The sequence below is a fragment of the Cyclopterus lumpus genome, chromosome 10, assembly GCF_009769545.1.
Source record: "Cyclopterus lumpus isolate fCycLum1 chromosome 10, fCycLum1.pri, whole genome shotgun sequence".
NCBI lineage: Eukaryota > Metazoa > Chordata > Actinopteri > Perciformes > Cyclopteridae > Cyclopterus > Cyclopterus lumpus.
The window spans coordinates 15,240,090-15,246,089 of NC_046975.1; the positions used below are offsets into that span (position 1 = coordinate 15,240,090).

Below are 6,000 nucleotides of genomic sequence, written 5' to 3' on the forward strand. Positions count from 1 at the left end.
GTGATTTGAACACGCACCCTTCTGATCTGGAGTCAGAGGCGCTACCGTTGCGCCAGAGTCTGTAAACATAACTTGCAAAAAACTCAAAACACAGAGGGGTCACTGATGAACATAAAATACATTTTGGAGGCAGTTTAAATTTCTTGATGAATATCAGAATATGTATTAGGCAGTTCAATGTTACATGCATTAAAGTCTCAAGAATGAAAAAAACTCCTAATCTGTCAGACAAGTATTATTTAAACAGAGCTTTAGGATCCATAACATTGACCCTGACGTGATTTGAACACGCACCCTTCTGATCTGGAGTCAGACACGCTACCGTTGCGCCACAGAGTCTGAAAACATAGATTGCAAAAAATGCAAAACTCAGAGGGGTCACTGGTGATTATAAAATACATTTTGGAGGCACTTTCAACTTCTTGAGGAATATCAGAATATGTATTAGGCAGTTCAATGTTCGTGTTAGATGCATTCAATTCTCAAGACTGAAGAAAACTCCTATTCTGTCAAACGAGTATTATTTAAACAGAGCTTTAAGATCCATAACAATGACCCTGACGTGATTTGAACACGCACCCTTCTGATCTGGAGTCAGAGGCGCTACCGTTGCGCCAGAGTCTGTAAACATAACTTGCAAAAAACTCAAAACACAGAGGGGTCACTGATGAACATAAAATACATTTTGGAGGCAGTTTAAATTTCTTGATGAATATCAGAATATGTATTAGGCAGTTCAATGTTACATGCATTAAAGTCTCAAGAATGAAGAAAACTCCTAATCTGTCAGACAAGTATTATTTAAACAGAGCTTTAGGATCCATAACATTGACCCTGACGTGATTTGAACACGCACCCTTCTGATCTGGAGTCAGACACGCTACCGTTGCGCCACAGAGTCTGAAAACATAGATTGCAAAAAATGCAAAACTCAGAGGGGTCACTGGTGATTATAAAATACATTTTGGAGGCACTTTCAACTTCTTGAGGAATATCAGAATATGTATTAGGCAGTTCAATGTTCGTGTTAGATGCATTCAATTCTCAAGACTGAAGAAAACTCCTATTCTGTCAAACGAGTATTATTTAAACAGAGCTTTAAGATCCATAACAATGACCCTGACGTGATTTGAACACGCACCCTTCTGATCTGGAGTCAGACGCGCTACCGTTGCGCCACAGAGTCCATTCTTTCCAGATTTCGAAAGAATTTAGCACTTTCTGAAGTCTGTTTATATTTCTTCATGAATATCAACGTATTTATTAGGCAGTTCAATGTTTGGTTTTGAGGGCATAAACTCTGCAGAACTAGAATAAATCCCCTATTGTGTTGGACAGTCAATTAAATAGAGATTTAGGAATGCGAAACTATGACCCTGACGTGATTTGAACACGCACCCTTCTGATCTGGAGTCAGACGCGCTACCGTTGCGCCACAGAGTCCATTCTTTCCAGATTTCGAAAGAATTTAGCACTTTCTGAAGTCTGTTTATATTTCTTCATGAATATCAACGTATTTATTAGGCAGTTCAATGTTTGGTTTTGAGGGCATAAACTCTGCAGAACTAGAATAAATCCCCTATTGTGTTGGACAGTCAATTAAATAGAGATTTAGGATGCAAAACTATGACCCTGACGTGATTTGAACACGCAACATTCTGATCTGGAGTCAGACGCGCTACCGTTGCGCCACAGAGTCTGTAAACATAACTTCCAAAAAACTCAAAACACAGAGGGGTCACTGATGAACATAAAATACATTTTGGAGGCAGTTTAAATTTCTTGATGAATATCAGAATATGTATTAGGCAGTTCAATGTTACATGCATTAAAGTCTCAAGAATGAAGAAAACTCCTATTCTGTCAGACGAGTATTATTTAAACAGAGCTTTAGGATCCATAACATTGACCCTGACGTGATTTGAACACGCACCCTTCTGATCTGGAGTCAGACGCGCTACCGTTGCGCCACAGAGTCTGAAAACATAGATTGCAAAAAATGCAAAACTCAGAGGGGTCACTGGTGATTATAAAATACATTTTGGAGGCACTTTCAATTTCTTGATGAATATCAGAATATGTATTAGGCAGTTCAATGTTCGTGTTAGATGCATTCAATTCTCAAGACTGAAGAAAACTCCTATTCTGTCAAACGAGTATTATTTAAACAGAGCTTTAAGATCCATAACAATGACCCTGACGTGATTTGAACACGCACCCCTCTGATCTGGAGTCAGACGCGCTACCGTTGCGCCACAGAGTCTGTAAACATAACTTGCAAAAAACTCAAAACACAGAGGGGTCACTGATGAACATTAAATACATTTTGGAGGCAGTTTAAATTTCTTGATGAATATCAGAATATGTATTAGGCAGTTCAATGTTACATGCATTAAAGTCTCAAGAATGAAGAAAACTCCTATTCTGTCAGACAAGTATTATTTAAACAGAGCTTTAGGATCCATAACATTGACCCTGACGTGATTTGAACACGCACCCTTCTGATCTGGAGTCAGACGCGCTACCGTTGCGCCACAGAGTCTGAAAACATAGATTGCAAAAAATGCAAAACTCAGAGGGGTCACTGATGATTATAAAATACATTTTGGAGGCACTTTCAATTTCTTGATGAATATCAGAATATGTATTAGGCAGTTCAATGTTCGTGTTAGATGCATTCAATTCTCAAGACTGAAGAAAACTCCTATTCTGTCAAACGAGTATTATTTAAACAGAGCTTTAAGATCCATAGCAATGACCCTGACGTGATTTGAACACGCACCCTTCTGATCTGGAGTCAGACGCGCTACCGTTGCGCCACAGAGTCTGTAAACATAACTTGCAAAAAACTCAAAACACAGAGGGGTCACTGATGAACATTAAATACATTTTGGAGGCAGTTTAAATTTCTTGATGAATATCAGAATATGTATTAGGCAATTCAATGTTACATGCATTAAAGTCTCAAGAATGAAGAAAACTCCTATTCTGTCAGTCGAGTATTATTTAAACAGAGCTTTAGGATCCATAACATTGACCCTGACGTGATTTGAACACGCACCCTTCTGATCTGGAGTCAGACGCGCTACCGCCACAGAGTCTGAAAACATAGATTGCAAAAAATGCAAAACTCAGAGGGGTCACTGATGATTATAAAATACATTTTGGAGGCACTTTCAATTTCTTGAGGAATATCAGAATATGTATTAGGCAGTTCAATGTTCGTGTTAGATGCATTCAATTCTCAAGACTGAAGAAAACTCCTATTCTGTCAAACGAGTATTATTTAAACAGAGCTTTAAGATCCATAACAATGACCCTGATGTGATTTGAACACGCACCCTTCTGATCTGGAGTCAGACGCACTACCGTTGCGCCACAGAGTTCATTCTTTCCAGTTTTCGAAAGAATTTAGCACTTTCTGAAGTCTGTTAATATTTCTTCATGAATATCAACGTATTTATTAGGCAGTTCAATGTCTGGTTTTGAGGGGATAAACTCTGCAGAACTAGAAGAAATCCCCTATTGTGTTGGACAGTCAATTAAATAGAGATTTAGGATGCAAAACTATGACACTGACGTGATTTGAACACGCACCCTTCTGATCTGGAGTCAGACGCGCTACCGTTGCGCCACAGAGTCTGTAAACATAACTTGCAAAAAACTCAAAACACAGAGGGGTCACTGATGAACATAAAATACATTTTGGAGGCAGTTTAAATTTCTTGATGAATATCAGAATATGTATTAGGAAGTTCAATGTTACATGCATTAAAGTCTCAAGACTGAAGAAAACTCCTATTCTGTCAGACGAGTATTATTTAAACAGAGCTTTAGGATCCATAACATTGACCCTGACGTGATTTGAACACGCACCCTTCTGATCTGGAGTCAGACGCGCTACCGTTGCGCCACAGAGTCTAAAAACATAGATTGCAAAAAATGCAAAACTCAGAGGGGTCACTGATGATTATAAAATACATTTTGGAGGCACTTTCAATTTCTTGAGGAATATCAGAATATGTATTAGGCAGTTCAATGTTCGTGTTAGATGCATTCAATTCTCAAGACTGAAGAAAACTCCTATTCTGTCAAACGAGTATTATTTAAACAGAGCTTTAAGATCCATAACAATGACCCTGACGTGATTTGAACACGCACCCTTCTGATCTGGAGTCAGACGCGCTACCGTTGCGCCACAGAGTCCATTCTTTCCAGATTTCGAAAGAATTTAGCACTTTCTGAAGTCTGTTTATATTTCTTCATGAATATCAACGTATTTATTAGGCAGTTCAATGTTTGGTTTTGAGGGCATAAACTCTGCAGAACTAGAATAAATCCCCTATTGTGTTGGACAGTCAATTAAATAGAGATTTAGGATGCAAAACTATGACCCTGACGTGATTTGAACACGCACCCTTCTGATCTGGAGTCAGACGCGCTATCGTTGCGCCACAGAGTCCATTCTTTCCAGATTTCGAAAGAATTTAGCACTTTCTGAAGTCTGTTTATATTTCTTCATGAATATCAACGTATTTATTAGGCAGTTCAATGTTTGGTTTTGAGGGCATAAACTCTGCAGAACTAGAATAAATCCCCTATTGTGTTGGACAGTCAATTAAATAGAGATTTAGGATGCAAAACTATGACCCTGACGTGATTTGAACACGCAACATTCTGATCTGGAGTCAGAAGCACTACCGTTGCGCCACAGAGTCTGTAAACATAACTTGCAAAAAACTCAAAACACAGAGGGGTCACTGATGAACATAAAATACATTTTGGAGGCAGTTTAAATTTCTTGATGAATATCAGAATATGTATTAGGCAGTTCAATGTTACATGCATTAAAGTCTCAAGACTGAAGAAAACTCCTATTCTGTCAGACGAGTATTATTTAAACAGAGCTTTAGGATCGATAACATTGACCCTGACGTGATTTGAACACGCACCCTTCTGATCTGGAGTCAGACCCGCTACCGTTGCGCCACAGAGTCTGAAAACATAGATTGCAAAAAATTCAAAACTCAGAGAGGTCACTGGTGATTATAAAATACATTTTGGAGGCACTTTCAATTTCTTGAGGAATATCAGAATATGTATTAGGCAGTTCAATGTTCGTGTTAGATGCATTCAATTCTCAAGACTGAAGAAAACTCATATTCTGTCAAACGAGTATTATTTAAACAGAGCTTTAAGATCCATAACAATGACCCTGACGTGATTTGAACACGCACCCTTCTGATCTGGAGTCAGACGCGCTACCGTTGCGCCACAGAGTCCATTCTTTCCAGATTTCGAAAGAATTTAGCACTTTCTGAAGTCTGTTTATATTTCTTCATGAATATCAACGTATTTATTAGGCAGTTCAATGTTTGGTTTTGAGGGCATAAACTCTGCAGAACTAGAATAAATCCCCTATTGTGTTGGACAGTCAATTAAATAGAGATTTAGGATGCAAAACTATGACCCTGACGTGATTTGAACACGCACCCTTCTGATCTGGAGTCAGACGCGCTACCGTTGCGCCACAGAGTCCATTCTTTCCAGATTTCGAAAGAACTTAGCACTTTCTGAAGTCTGTTTATATTTCTTCATGAATATCAACGTATTTATTAGGCAGTTCAATGTCTATTTTTGAGGGGATAAACTCTGCAGAACTAGAAGAAATCCCCTATTGTGTTGGACAGTCAATTAAATAGAGATTTAGGATCCATAACATTGACCCTGACGTGATTTGAACACGCACCCTTCTGATCTGGAGTCTGACGCGCTACCGTTGCGCCACAGAGTCTGAAAACTTAGTTTGCAAAAAACTCGAGAGGTCACTGATGAACATAAAATACATTTTGGAGGCAGTTTAAATTTCTTGATGAATATCAGAATATGTATTAGGCAGTTCAATGTTACATGCATTAAAGTCTCAAGAATGAAGAAAACTCCTATTCTGTCAGTCGAGTATTATTTAAACAGAGCTTTAGGATCCATAACGTTGACCCT

General features: G+C 38.5%; 1 protein-coding gene and 18 non-coding genes across 19 annotated transcripts in view; 1 reads left to right on the top strand and 18 right to left on the bottom strand.

Moving 5' to 3' along the window:
- fermt3b (fermitin family member 3b) overlaps window positions 1-6,000 on the top strand; it is an 85,491-nt gene that overhangs the window by 28,842 nt on the left and 50,649 nt on the right. The gene's annotated exons all lie outside the window — the stretch shown is intronic.
- On the bottom strand, window positions 268-339 carry trnaw-cca. Its single transcript has one exon. It is a non-coding gene; the product is annotated as a tRNA-Trp (tRNA).
- Window positions 830-901, bottom strand: trnaw-cca. Its single transcript has one exon. It is a non-coding gene; the product is annotated as a tRNA-Trp (tRNA).
- On the bottom strand, window positions 1,115-1,186 carry trnaw-cca. The gene has a single exon. It is a non-coding gene; the product is annotated as a tRNA-Trp (tRNA).
- Window positions 1,372-1,443, bottom strand: trnaw-cca. Its single transcript has one exon. It is a non-coding gene; the product is annotated as a tRNA-Trp (tRNA).
- Window positions 1,628-1,699, bottom strand: trnaw-cca. Its single transcript has one exon. It is a non-coding gene; the product is annotated as a tRNA-Trp (tRNA).
- Window positions 1,907-1,978, bottom strand: trnaw-cca. The gene has a single exon. It is a non-coding gene; the product is annotated as a tRNA-Trp (tRNA).
- Window positions 2,192-2,263, bottom strand: trnaw-cca. Its single transcript has one exon. It is a non-coding gene; the product is annotated as a tRNA-Trp (tRNA).
- On the bottom strand, window positions 2,471-2,542 carry trnaw-cca. Its single transcript has one exon. It is a non-coding gene; the product is annotated as a tRNA-Trp (tRNA).
- Window positions 2,756-2,827, bottom strand: trnaw-cca. Its single transcript has one exon. It is a non-coding gene; the product is annotated as a tRNA-Trp (tRNA).
- Window positions 3,571-3,642, bottom strand: trnaw-cca. The gene has a single exon. It is a non-coding gene; the product is annotated as a tRNA-Trp (tRNA).
- Window positions 3,850-3,921, bottom strand: trnaw-cca. The gene has a single exon. It is a non-coding gene; the product is annotated as a tRNA-Trp (tRNA).
- Window positions 4,135-4,206, bottom strand: trnaw-cca. The gene has a single exon. It is a non-coding gene; the product is annotated as a tRNA-Trp (tRNA).
- trnaw-cca lies at window positions 4,391-4,462 on the bottom strand. The gene has a single exon. It is a non-coding gene; the product is annotated as a tRNA-Trp (tRNA).
- On the bottom strand, window positions 4,647-4,718 carry trnaw-cca. The gene has a single exon. It is a non-coding gene; the product is annotated as a tRNA-Trp (tRNA).
- trnaw-cca lies at window positions 4,926-4,997 on the bottom strand. Its single transcript has one exon. It is a non-coding gene; the product is annotated as a tRNA-Trp (tRNA).
- Window positions 5,211-5,282, bottom strand: trnaw-cca. Its single transcript has one exon. It is a non-coding gene; the product is annotated as a tRNA-Trp (tRNA).
- On the bottom strand, window positions 5,467-5,538 carry trnaw-cca. Its single transcript has one exon. It is a non-coding gene; the product is annotated as a tRNA-Trp (tRNA).
- trnaw-cca lies at window positions 5,723-5,794 on the bottom strand. The gene has a single exon. It is a non-coding gene; the product is annotated as a tRNA-Trp (tRNA).